Here is a 13,845-nt window from a genome sequence, read left to right as displayed (position 1 = left end):
TGATTCGAATCACGTCGAGTACGACTCCCTCATCCACGTTCTTTGAACGCTTCCGCTCGCGATCTACAAGGTACGTAGATGCATCTAATCACTCGTTGCTAGATGAACTCCTAGATGGATCTTGATGAAACCGTAGAAATTTTTTTATTTTCTGCAACGTTCCCCAACAATAATTTCATCACCGATTGTGTTTTACCTTCAGTTCTACTACGGAGTACTATTTAGAAAAACAAAACAAAAACAAAGAGAAAAGCAACAAGTCACCAACACCACCTGTCCACCCACCGACCCCTTTCTGCGCACCACCTGTCCAACCCCCTGCTGCGCACTGCCTCCTCTGCTCTCGCTGTTGCGTTGCCTCATGCCTGGTCGCGCTAAGCTAAACATCACACCGCGAAAGACTACCACCACCTTCCGCCGACCGCCGGCCACCTCCGGCCTGCCTACGCCAGCTCCTCCCGACAGCGACAGCCCCCTCACCTGGACGCGGGAACACTACCGGAGGAGGAGGAGGAGGAGATGGAGTTCCTGTACGATTGTGGCGCCACCGCCGTCGTCACGGACGTGGCAGCCACGCTCGCGAGCACTGCCGGTATCCAGGCGTCCTCTCCCTCTGCCGTCGCCTCCGAGGTGAGAGAAACCACAAAGGGTCCCGCCGACGGTGGAAGAGCGGATCGAATCGAGCTGATGCGCTGCTGTTATGGTTGCGCTTGCAGAGAGGTACCGGAGCGGCGAGCTGAAGAGGGCTCTTTCCGAGGCTGAAGACTACGCCTTAAGGTATAAAATCCTTGTCGATTCGGTTCAGTAGTTGCTCAACTCGGATGCCTGAATTTGTTCCAGTTTTGTCGATTTCTTTCTTGGGACAGAACTTAGAGTATGATGTTCTGTAGCTGTGATTTGTCCATTGATGTTGATAGCTAGTACAATTGATTGAATACATCTCCCGCCTCGCCTCCTCTGACACATACGATTCTCGGCATCTCACTCATGTTCTTGTGGTGCTGCGGGCAAACATAGGTGGAGCTGCGCATGGGGTGAGCAAACCGGCCTTGCTCCTGAATTCTGGCCGTCTTTGGGCTGGCCGGCGAAGACGACAAATTCCGGCGCTTTGGGTGCCTCAGCTTCGGCTCCTTTGCTTCCCTTGCTGTTCTGCTGGCCGTGCGTTTCCCTGGCTTCTTCTGCATGTGTTGAGCTTTCCTGAATCCCTGACGAGTTATTGTTTTTTCTAGAATACTCAGTTCCTGGGTGGACGCTTAGTAAGCAGATAAGTGGACTTGGGCACTTGACTCGTTTCTTAATAGGAAAAATAGTGATTAAATTCTTATATTCAGGGTGATCTGGCATTGTTGGTAGTGTTTATTTATTTAAAGAAAACGATCAATTCAGATCATTCATGATATTAGTAGAGTGTTGGCCCTCCCATCCTTCAAATCCTAAATTCGTTTCTTTTGGTTATGTTGATTATTTGTTCCTTCTTTGGCTCTGCATAAGGAAATATGGTGAAAATAAGGGTTAACATAAGATAGTACTAAGGGGGGATTGACTATCACCACCAGGTGGCAGCAAAATGTACCGCACATCATGACAGAGAAAGGAAATCCATATTCTGGTCAGCTATTAACACTGTATGTCTTTGTGTATGAAATTTGGTGGGCGAAATCACAGTTCATTATGCTAAAATGAGAAATGAGACAAAACACTCTTGTAGCTGACTGTCAAGATGAGAAATGAAACTATTAGTCTTTCTATACCTTTGTAGACAGAACACTCTTCTAGCTAGTGTCTAAACTCTATACCGTTGTAGACAGAACACTCTTCTAGCTAGTGTCTAAACGGTCCTAGATAGTGCTTCCCAGCCACTACATCATCCTCGTGTTGTACGATTAATATCTACCACTACATCATCTATTTTTGGATTGAAGAAATTTAACTGCTCTATATATACTTTTCTGTCAGGTAGTCTGACTGTTTAGCATCTGTTGCTACGAGTGACAGAGTTTTCTGTTTAATTAAATAGCTAACATTTTTTTTTCTGATAGACCGCAATATTATCTCTGATGAGAATATTTGAGAGAATTGTTTCTTGTTATTATCCAAAAAAGATTGCGACCATGGCTATACAATAATATTCAGTAGGACTGTGTTGTCTAAGGTAATTGCGCTGGGAGTTTCTATGGAGAACCTGGAGTCTGGTTGGGGCGATCATGGGGCTCCCTTTGTGGATGCCGCCCGCCCGAAGCCGGCCGATGGGGAACCTGTGAAACTAGCAGCGATCCTGGTGGTACTGGTTATCGTCGTCGCTGCGCAAGGGCAGACCGGGGTATCACCGCAAAGTCTGATGAGGGGCTCTACGACAGTAATGAACCTTTTTGTTGAGCAGATTAATGATGAGGCGCAGATGCCGGAGGGGACGCAAAAGAAACAGAAGTTGGTCATGGAAGCACAGGCATTGCAGGAGGTAAACATGGTGGTCGGGACCGATATCAACAATACGGAGGCAACCAGCCCAGGGGCCGCTGGTCAACTGACGGGGACACAGATGGTGCCCCGTCAGGAACAACGAATTGCATAAGTTGGAACTGTCGGGGGGCGGCCAACAAGCCGACAGTTCGTGAGTTGGTTGGCATGGTGAAGTCTTCTCAAGCAAAGATAGTTTTTTTGTGTGAGACTAGGCAGAGTTCAGAAAAAGTGAAACGTTTACGTGGTAGATTAGGTCTAAGAGGTTTCTCTGGTGTCAGTTCTAATGGGTTGAGTGGAGGGCTTGCTCTCTTTTGGTGTGATAGTCTGCATGTAGAAGTTCAGTCATCGAATGAAAGATATATTGATGTGCATGTGAGGCTGATCCTTTGTGGCGGTTGGCATGTGTCTATAGCGAACCACGTACAGAGAACCGACACAATATGTGGACGCTAATGCAAAGTCTGAAACAACAGTCTGATCTTCCATGGTGTGTTATGGGTGATTTTAATGAGACCATGTGGTCGTTTGAGCATTTCCCGGTTACACCACGAAATGAGAATCAGATGCTGGCCTTTCGGGATACTCTTGAGGTATGTGAATTAATGGATCTTTGTTTTTCTGGCTTACCTTTTAATTATGATAATAAGCAGAAAGGTCTGAAGAATGTGAGGGTAATGTTGGATAGAGCGGTTGCAGACAACCGGTGGCGGGACATATTTGCTCAAGCAAGGGTCGTACATAACGTTTCTCCATGTTCTGATCATAGCCCAATTGTTCTGAAATGCATAAAAGAGGAAGCAAACAATGTACGCAGTAACTTCAGGTGCTATGAAGCATTCTGGGAGAGGGATGCTAGTTTACCTGAGGGTGTTGCTGTGGCCTGGGAAAAGGCAGGACAGAAATTTAGTCTAGGGGATATCCGGTCTGGTCTTGCTAAGCTCATGGCGGAGCTCCATGCGTGGGGAAAGGAAAAATTTGGGAACATTGCTAAGGAGCTTGAAAAGTCCAGAACGCAGCTAGAGGAGCTTATGAGGATGAATGCGGACAGAAGCGAGATACGGAGGGTTAGCGATCATATGGAGGAGCTGTTGTACCGTGAGGAGATGTTATGGATGCAACGGAGCAGGATAGAATGGCTACACGAAGGCGACGGGAATACAAATTTTTTTCAGAGTAGAGCTGTATGGAGGGCAAGGAAAAATAGAGTCAAACGACTGATAGATGATAGTGGTTGCAGTCACGGTGATCATAAGGTAATGAGCACCATGGTTACTTCATACTTTCAAAACCTTTTTACTCGTGATGCTACACTTGAGCAGCAGCCATTATTGGACTTATATGAGGAGGTCACACCAGCGATGAATGAAAGATTATGTGCAGAATTCAGTGAGAAGGAGATATCTGATAGTCTCCTTCAAATGGGACCTTTGAAAGCACCTGGAAAGGATGGGTTCCCAGCGAGGTTCTTCCAAAAGAATTGGCTTGTCATGAAGGAAGAGATTGTTAAGGCGGTACAGGAGTTCTTTCGCACAGGACGTATGCCTGATGGGGTGAACGAAACGGTAATTGTTCTTATCCCCAAGGTGGATGACCCAGTTCGCCTAACTGATTTCAGGCCTATATAAGTCTCTGTAATGTCATCTACAAAATTGTGGCGAAGTGTTTGGTAAATAGACTCCGGCCTTTGCTTGATGACATCATCTCTCCGTACCAGAGTGCGTTTGTTTCGGGTCGTTTAATCACGGATAATGCATTGCTTGCTTTTGAGTGTCTGCACAGCATGAGAAAAATCCGGATAACAGTTTTTGTGCATATAAGCTTGATTTATCAAAGGCCTATGATAGAGTGGACTGGGGGTTCTTGAAGCAGGCAATGAAAAAGTTAGGCTTCTCTCATCAGTGGGTTCAATGGATAATGACATGTGTAACCTAAGTGAGTTATTCAGTTAAATTTAATGAAGCTATCTTGGATTCGTTTGCACCGACGCGAGGGCTTCGACAAGGTGATCCCCTATCCCCATTTTTGTTCCTATTTGTTGCTGATGGGTTGTCCGCAGTGCTGAGACAGGGAGTGGAGACACATGCATTTCAACCATTGAAAATCTGTAACCGAGCACCGGGTATTTCACATCTTTTGTTTGCCGATGACACACTCTTTTTTTTCAAAGCTAATACCGCCCAAGCTACTTAATGGAATGGTGTTATTCAAAGATATGTGAGGGCCACGAGCCAGCTTATCAACCCTCAAAAGTGCTCTATACAGTTCGATGATAATCGTCCAATGGACATACAAAACATGGTCAGGCTAGAATTGCAGGTAGTGAAAATGGAGTTTGAAGGGAAGTACCTTGGACTGCCAACACCGGATAGCCGTATGCATAAAGGGAAATTCCAAATGTTGCAAGCGAGTCTGACGAAGAGAATAATGGCATGGGGCGATACCCTATCTCAGGCAGGGAAGGAAACTTTGATCAAGTCTGCCTTGCAGGCAATACCCATATATATAATGGAGGTATTTAAGCTACCTTTTTCTGTTTCCAATGACCTCACACGTCTGGTGAGAAACTTCTGGTGGGGTTCAAAGCAGGGACAGAGGAAAACACATTGGAGAGGTTGGGACAAAATTATCCAACCCAAGGGGAAGGGGGGGACTAGGCTTTCGCGACTTCCACATTTTCAACCAAGCTTTGCTCGCTCGTCAGGCTTGGAGGTTGCTTACCAGGCCGGAGTCCTTATGCTCTCAGGTACTAAAGGCAAAATATTATCCTGACAGATCCCTCGAGGACACCGTCTTTGCAGGTAACGCCTCCCCAACGTGGCATGCTATCCAGTATGGCCTCGAGCTTCTCAAGAAGGGACTCTTATGGTGAGTGGGGAACGGCGAGAGTATCCGCATTTGGTGGGACCTCTGGCTCCTCCGACCGACGTCCTACAGGCCTATCACGCCTCGTGGCACATGCCGACTTCGGCGTGTATCCGAACTCCTCGACGCCAACGGCCGGTGGCGGGTGAATCTTCTCCAGCAATATTTCACTGTCCCGAACGCTGAGTGTATTTTGGCTATCAAGCCAAGCCTGCGTGGACTGGAGGACGTCCTAGCCTGGGCGCCGGATACCCAAGGCATCTTCAGCGTATGTAGCGCGTTCAAAACCGCCTTGGAGGGGCAAACCAGCACCATCATGTGCACCACGAGCAGGAAACCGAACGGCACGCATGCCGTCTAGAAGGCAGTGTGAGGGTGCCCTGCTCCCCCGAAGGTACGAGTATTTGCATGGCGTGTGGCGACAAACTCGTTGACTACTCTTGAAAAATAAACATAAGCGGAAGCTCGAGATCTTTGACATATGTGTTTTATGTGGTTCGGAATGCGAGGATACATTCCACGCCTTATGCAAATGCCCTCTAGCCCGGATATTATGGACGGAGATGGCGAGGACATGGAGCATGCCCAAATTGGAGACTGTCACCAACACGGGCACCGAGTGGATTCTCCATTTACTCAATCGATGTACTGATGATGAGCGTCTCCCAGTGATGATGACGTTATGGCGGAATTGGCATGTACGGAATGAGGTGTATCATGCAAAGCCGGCACCGCCAGTTGAGGCCTCAAGCAGATACCTATGCGGTTACATCAACACACTGCTTAACATTCAACAACACCCCAGTGCAGATGTTGCTAAAGGGAAGACCACTGTTGCCTATATATGCAGTGCAACGTACGAGGACAAGGTCGCGTGGAATGACTGCTGCACGCGGACGCCCTCCGAAGAGTTGGAGCAAGCCCCCAACGGGTTGGGTTAAGTTGAATATAGACGGTTCATGGCAGGAGGATGACGGCACTGGAGGCGCCGGAATGATCCTTCGCGATCATACAGGATCCATCATATTCACTTCATGCCGATTTATCCAGAGATGTACCAGCACCTTGGAGGCTGAAGCTGCAGCACTTATGGAAGGGGTTGATCTCGCACTCGCATGGAGCGGGGACAAGCTTGTAGTTGAGTCAGATTGCTCCGATCAAGGAACTGGAGGCCTATGGCTCAAACCTGGGCTCGGTCACGTCCCCTCCGGTGCGGTCGGTGGCGGAGGCTGGTGCGAGCCAGATGGAGGAGCCGCTGGGAGAAGCGCGCACTCCCATCGCGGTGTCCATGGATTCGCTGCCTCTCGCCTCGCGCTCTCCATCTCAAGGTGGCCGCAGCTCCAACAAGCTCGGTGCGGTGAAGTAGCTCAAGAAGGTGGCCGTGCGCAAGGTCAGCGCGGAGGCCGGGCGTACGGCGGAGCTCCAGGGCGCGCCGGCGACACCCCGGGAGGCGGTGATGGCGTTGGCTGTGCCCAACCCAGCCCCGATCACGCAGGAGGCGTCCAAGACGGTGACTGTCCCGAAGGCCAAGCGTTCCAAGGCCGTGATGGATGGGCAGGTGGCTCCTGTTCGGGTCAGCACGCGGGCCAAGAGCGCCAAAGGAAACATGACTTCGCTCCAACGCGCCCAACTCCTCCAAGCACAGAAGAATCTGGAATCCTCAGGTAATTCATTGCCCCATTTTTCGATACTGGACTCTTTTTCGGACGAGCACCTAGGTGAGGTGTTGGTGGAAAGTGGGGTTGAACCGAAAGGGAGGGTGGGGTGCGCGAGCTAGTATCGCTGGTGCGCGCTATAGAGTTGGCACAGGCGGCACTCGCAGCGGCGGCTGCTCAACACGCGGAGCGTCTGCCTGTCGAGGATGAGCCCTCGACGTCGCCAAGGCTCTGGCCCGAAGAGGAGACAACAACAGGGGTTGCTGCTCCTCCCTCGCCTCGCTGCGGCAAGGTGAGGCGCGTGGCCAAGGCGATCACCTCTAGGGGTGTGCGCCTGTGAAACCGCGTCATATAGATGCGGATGCTCATTTGGAACATCCGTGGCTTTGGCCACTCGGGGCGGCGCACCCAACTTAGAGATTTCATCAGAAAAGAAGGGATCGATATAGTAGGGCTCCAGGAAACCATCAAAACCGATTTTCGCCACCAAGATATCATAGCCATAGACCCTCTGGAACGTTTTATTTGGCAGCACAGCCCGGCAAATGGTCATTCGGGGGGCATGTTGCTCGGCTTTTGTAGTGCCATTTTTGAGGTGTTGTCCTGAGAGATAGGCACCTTTTTTATTGCAGCCAATATTCGCGTGAGAGCCTCGCTACGCGAGCTCGTGATCTTGCAAGTCTATGGACCAGCGGATCACTCACGCTCGGCAGAGTTTCTGGGAGAACTCGAAGCCAAGGTGCTGGCAGTAGCCGCAACCCAAATCCCGCTTCTGGTGGGTGGAGATTTCAACCTCATCCAATCAGGCGCGGACAAAAACAATGATAATATCAATTGGTCAAGGGTGGCCATGTTCAATAACGCAATTGCGTCGATGTCACTTAGGGAAGTGACAAGGACAGGGGCAAGGTACACTTGGACCAACAAGCAACTAGCCCCGGTGCGATCCGTCTTGGATCATGCTTTCATGTCTCCGGAATGGGAAGTGGTGTTTCCATTATGCTCGCTCCTTGCGGAAACAAGGATCAGCTCGGATCATGTTCCACTCATCCTATCTTCAGGGGAAGAGAGGATGCGTCGCAGCCCACGTTTCTTCTTCGAAACAGCGTGGTTCGAGGTCCCTGACTTCGACAATATCTTTAGGGAAAGATGGCCGAGATGTGTTCAAGCCACGGGCCAGCAGCGCGGTCCTATGGAGTTTTGGACAGCGGCCGGGGGACGCCTGCGTGCAAGCCTCAAGGGATGGGGCGCGAACCAGGGGCGTGACGACAAAGTATTGAGGGCGAGACTTCTCGACGAGATTGCACTCCTCGATACTCAAGCTGACTCGCGCCCTTTCTCGGAGCAAGAATGGGCGCATCGATATGCCTTAGAAGGGCAAGTCGAGGCGTCGCTTCGATCCGAGGAGGAATATTGGAGGCGTAGAGGAGGCCTTAAGTGGACGCTCAAGGGCGATGCGAACACTGGTTATTTCCACGCGTACGCGAATGGCCGACGCAGGAAATGCCTAATCCTTAGACTGCAGACGGAGCAGGGGCTCCCCCTCCAGCAATCGGAGATTTGCAAACATATCTACGACTTTTACATCAGCCTGATGGGGACTGACGAGCCTCAGCGCGCAAGGCTACGCGAGGATGTTTGGCTCCCAGCACAAAAAAGTCTTAGAGTCGGAGAACGAAGAGCTGGGGCTCGCGTTTCTCCCCAAGGAGATTGACGCTGCACTCCAAAGCATGAAAACAGACACGTCCCCGGGGCCCGACGGGTGGCCGGTGGCGATGTTTAAACACTTCTGGCCATTGTTGCGTGATCCCATCTTCGCGATATGCAATGGCTTCATGCGTGGCTTCGTGGACATTGCTAGGCTAAATTACGGAGTGCTCTCGCTAATCCCGAAGGTGTCGGGTGCGGATAATATCCGCCAGTATAGACCAATAGCGCTTATTAACGTACCTTTCAAGACCTGCGCCAAAGAGTGTGCCACTCGGCTTACTCCGATCGCCCACCGCACCATCAGCCGTTCCCAATCTACTTTCATCCACGGTAGAAACATTTTGGAGGGACCATTAGCGTTGCAAGAGACCCTCCACGAACTTAGACGCACGCACGAGCCGGCGATTTTACTAAAATTAGACTTCGAAAAGGCTTACGACCGCGTCAACTGGGATTTCCTTAGACAAATCCTCACTAGCCGAGGCTTCTCGCTGGTGTGGGTGCACAGAGTCATGCAGCTGGTCTCGGGGGGCCAAACTGCGGTCTCGGTGAACGGAGAAGTAGGACACTTCTTCAGGAACAAGCGTGGCTTACGCCAGGGTGACCCCATGTCACCGCTCTTGTTCAACTTCGTGGCAGATGCACTGGCGGCCTTGCTACGGAAAGCAACGGAGGTAGGCCATATCAAAGGGGTGTTGGGACACCTCATCCCAGGGGGGATTTCGCATCTTCAATATGCGGATGACACGCTTCTGTTGTTCCAACCGGACCTACACAGTGTGGCCACGATCAAAGCTCTGTTGATTAGCTTTGAACTTATGTCGGGGCTCAAGATCAACTTCCACAAATGCGAAGTGATGCCCATGGGGCTCGATTCGTCTGAGAGTAGACGAATCGCGGACCAACTCAATTGCAAACTAGGCAAACTCCCGTTTACCTACCTTGGCCTCCCGTTGGATGCCAAACGTATCTCGATAGATGGCTGGGCCCCGCTTTGGACCAAGGTGGGAGGGCGGGTTTGTCCGTGGAGGGGGAAGTTCCTCTCCTCTGCAGCTCGTCTAGTACTCACGAATGCGAGCCTATCCTCGCTACCGCAGTTCGCGATGGGGTTGTTCCTCCTGGCAGAAGGGGTTCATGCCAAGATGGACACACCCAGGTCCCGATTCTTTTGGGAAGGGGCGGGACCCAAGCGCAAGTACACTAGTAGAAAACGAAACTTTAAAACCGGTTCGTAAGGGTCTTTAGTGCCGGTTCCATAACCGGCACTAATTGGTGGGCACTAAAGGCCCCCCCCTTTAGTACCGGTTCGGCACGAACCGGCGCTAAAGTGCCACCACGTGGCGTGAGCTCGCGCCCTGGTATGGGGGACCTTTAGTACCGGTTGGTGTTAAAGGTTTTTTTTTGAAAATTTTGGAATTTTTTTATTTTTTTTTTAATTTTTATGAATTATTTGATGATTTAGTCTCTAATCACCTCTCTCAACTGCTCAAGTCTGGATCACTCATTCCAAATCATCTAACTTTCCGACCGGTCACCCATCCCTCTCACTACTCCAGTCCGAGCACGCTTAACTTTCGGGTTCTATTCTCCTTCGTTTCCAAGTCTGCACTTGTTGTTTTCCTAACAATAGTAAGATGCCAATCCTATTAATCCTCAGGAGTTTAGCTTGAGCATGAAGTCACACATTTCACTGTTTGAGTTTGAAACTATTATTCTAAAAAACAGTAATTATTTAGTAACACTAATATTTCTTGAATAAGTTTGACCATAGTTTGACCACAGTTTGACCAAAATTCAAAAAATTGAAATAATTATTTAGTAACACTAATATTCTTGAATAATTATGTAGTAACATTAATACTTCTTGAATAAGTAGTTTGACCAGATTTAACAAAAAAAATTTAAAAAACTTAAATTTGACCATATCTTTTTTTCCTTTTGGAATTTGAGGATTCTAAAAAATTGCAAACAGGCCATAGGCCGTCTCCATCGGATGTGGATTTTCGTGCTGAATTTTTTGATATATTATACGTTTTTTTCCGACATCGTATGCAAAAGTTATAGCCGTTTTACATTTTCCCTACACTTTTTGCAAAACATGTCCAAATTTAAGTTTTCAAATTTTCCTAACTAGTAGATGTAGTAATATAACTACCTCTCGAAGGATTTTATTTTTTGAAGTTTTTATCTTTTTTTGATTTTTCAGACCTGAAATGGCGACACACGGGGGGGGGGGGGGGGGGGTAGAGTTTGAAAATTGCCCTATAGTGCCGGTTTGTGTCACAAATCGGTACTATAGGTCAGACCCCTTTAGTACCGGTTCGCGTCACAAACCGGTACTAAAGGTTAGCCCTTTAGTACCGGTTACCGGTTTGTGCCACGGACCGGTACTAAAGGTGATCGTGGGGCCCCAGCCTGACGCTAGCCTGCCATCACCCCTTTAGTACCGGTTCATGGCATGAACCGGTTCTAAGGTTCAACACGAACCGGCATTAATGCATAGTTGTTCGAACCGGCACTAATGGTACCATTAGTGCCGGCTCAAATTCAAACCGGCACTAATGTGCTTCACGTTTGACCCTTTTTCTACTAGTGGTACCATATGGTCAGATGGGACGCGGTGTGTCGACCCAAGGACCTAGGGGGGGCTAGGGATTACAAACACACGGATCCTAAACATTGCACTAATATGCAAATGGATTTGGAAGCTGTCGCGGGGGCGACAGGTATGTGGGTTGATCTGTTGCACGCTAAATATTTCCCGAACGGGAACTTTTTCAAAGGCAGGGCGTGAGGCTCACCCTTCTGGAACGATTTACAAGTGGTGCGTCCGGCCTTTGCCCTTGGCGCCAAGTTCGTCGTTGGCAATGGTCGCTCGGTCTGCTTCTGGCTCGACTGTTGGTTGGGAGCGGAGCCCCTTTGGGCCCAATTTCAGGACCTGTACGCCCTGGCGGTCAACCCGGAGATGACGGTCGCGATGGCACTTGCCTCCAACCCTCCGGCGATCCATTTCCCTAGAGAGCTAACGGGCCCTAAACAAGCTCATTTAGAGGAGCTGCTTGGCCTGACCCTATCGGTGATGCTGTCCACTTCCGCTGACATGGTCACCTGGGCTCTCACCCCGTCCGAAAAGTTCACAGTCAAGTCTCTGTACCGCAGGCTGTGCCAGGGCCAGGGGCCGGCCTTCCCGATGCCGACGGGCTTGTGGAACGCTCGTATTCCGCTTAAGGTCAAGGTGTTCTTTTGGCAACTATTTCGCAATAGACTTCCCACATCTGCTAATGTTGCTAAACGCAACGGCCCGTCTTCCGGTTTATGTGCCATATGCAACACCATGGAAGATGCGAACCACGTGTTCTTCCGCTGCCCTCTAGCGTGTTTTGCCTGGAGTGCAGTCCGAGAAGCAACCAACACCACTTGGGACCAGCACTCGGCCGCCGACCTTGCGGCCATAGTTGCTTCGATGACCGGTGGCAGTAAGCGCGTGCTTTGGAGCTGCCTAGGCGCCTTAGCCTAGGCTATGTGGCTTACCAGGAACAAACTTGCCATCGAGGGAATCTTCCCATCACACCCTGCTAATATTCTTTACAAATGCAACATTCTTCTGCAGCAGTGGAGTCCGTTGGCGAAGCGCAAGGATGCTGAGAGGATGAAGCAAGCTCAAAATCGTCTTCGCCAAGTCTACGTTTTGGCTAGGGAGCCATCCGCCACTTCTACGACGTGAAGTGGTGCCTTTTGTCTCGCGAGCGAGCCTGCGTGCTCTAAGCTCTTGGCCTTCGGCCTGTAATAGACTCGCTGTGACTGCCTTTGGCCTATGGCCTGCCGTTAACTTTACTGTGCTTTCGCGCCAGCATGGCCTGAGCCTCCGTGCTCGTTCTGTCTGTCCTAGACCCGTCTGTAAACGCTGCCTAGTTGTGGGCTTTATTAATTTAAAGCCGAACGCCTCTAGCGTCTTCGTTCTAAAAAAAAGGAACTGGAGGCCAATAGGTCGCAGATCGCTGCGGTACTGGGAGACACAATGCAACAGCTGGCTACCCGCCAGCATGAAATAATGACCATCAAACGTGAGCAGAATAAAGTTAGTCACGCTCTTGCTATGATGGGTCGTTCGATGCCGAAAACTGCTGTCTGATTGCGGTGCGCTCCTGATGAGGTTGACACTCTTTGTCAACAAGATTGTAATAGCGCTGGTTGATTAATGATTATGTTTCTTTCGCAAAAAAAGAGAGAGAAATGTCCAACACTATTTTCTTGTCATTTTTTGCATGTCCAGCTTTCTCGGAAGACGGCATTAGGCAATATTATCTCTGATGAGAATATTTGAGAGAATTGTTTCTTGTTATTATCCGAAAAAGATTGCGACCATGGCTATACAATAATAAAATGAATTTATTCGTTGCTACAGAGAGAAATGTCCAACACTACTTTCTTGTCATTTTTTGCATGTCCAGCTCCAGCTTTCTCGGAAGATGGCATTAGGCAGTGTTCTTTCGGATGGAGACAACTTCTGATGCTACCTAGATTGGCCGATCTACTTTTTTCATCAGCGATGCTACTATCTATTTCATGAGGAAGCACTTGGCAGATCTGTAGGATCGCAATGTTCAGCTTGGCTTCTATCTTTGATCTGGTATGTAATAGCTTTTTCGTTGATACAAAACTGCAAATTTATCCGAATTGTGCTGCTAAAACAAAGTTCTTGATATATGTTACCTATAATCATCTGGCGCGGCTTATATAATATTTTGATAGTAAGACTCATGGCACAGTAGATCTAATACTTCTGTTTGGAAAAGAAGCAATAGAGAAAATTAATTTGCTAGATTTGAAAAGCACAACCCGGTATTTAGGGCCCGTTCGGAAGCTCTCCTGCTCCACGCTTCTCCCGAAGTGGGCGGGGAGCTGGCCCGAACGCCGCAGATCCACGAAGCCTGCTCCGCGGAGCAATTCCCCCCGCAGTGCAATTTTCAGGAGCTACGCCAGCCCAGCTTCGCAAAAACCAGGAGCGGAAGTTGCTCGTTATTACATTCCAATGCCCTTCCGAAGTGCCACAGTAGCGAACCAGTTCGCAACCCACGAGACCGATGCCCGTGCCTCTCCTTCTCCCAACCCTAGCCGCCGCCGCTCTGTTGCCGGCCGGCGACGCGCCGCCGCGCCA

General features: G+C 49.6%; 1 long non-coding RNA gene across 1 annotated transcript; it reads left to right on the top strand.

Moving 5' to 3' along the window:
* Window positions 1–343: 343 nt before the first annotated feature.
* Window positions 344–1,712, top strand: LOC125538901 (uncharacterized). Its single transcript, XR_007296537.2, has 3 exons — window positions 344–630; window positions 717–777; window positions 1,018–1,712. It is a non-coding gene; the product is annotated as an uncharacterized LOC125538901 (long non-coding RNA).
* The last annotated feature ends 12,133 nt before the right edge of the window (window positions 1,713–13,845 follow it).

This window comes from Triticum urartu, chromosome 1A, assembly GCF_056163025.1.
Source record: "Triticum urartu cultivar PI428250 chromosome 1A, HENAU_Tu73, whole genome shotgun sequence".
Lineage (NCBI taxonomy): Eukaryota > Viridiplantae > Streptophyta > Magnoliopsida > Poales > Poaceae > Triticum > Triticum urartu.
This window is presented reverse-complemented; position numbering and strand designations above follow the sequence as displayed.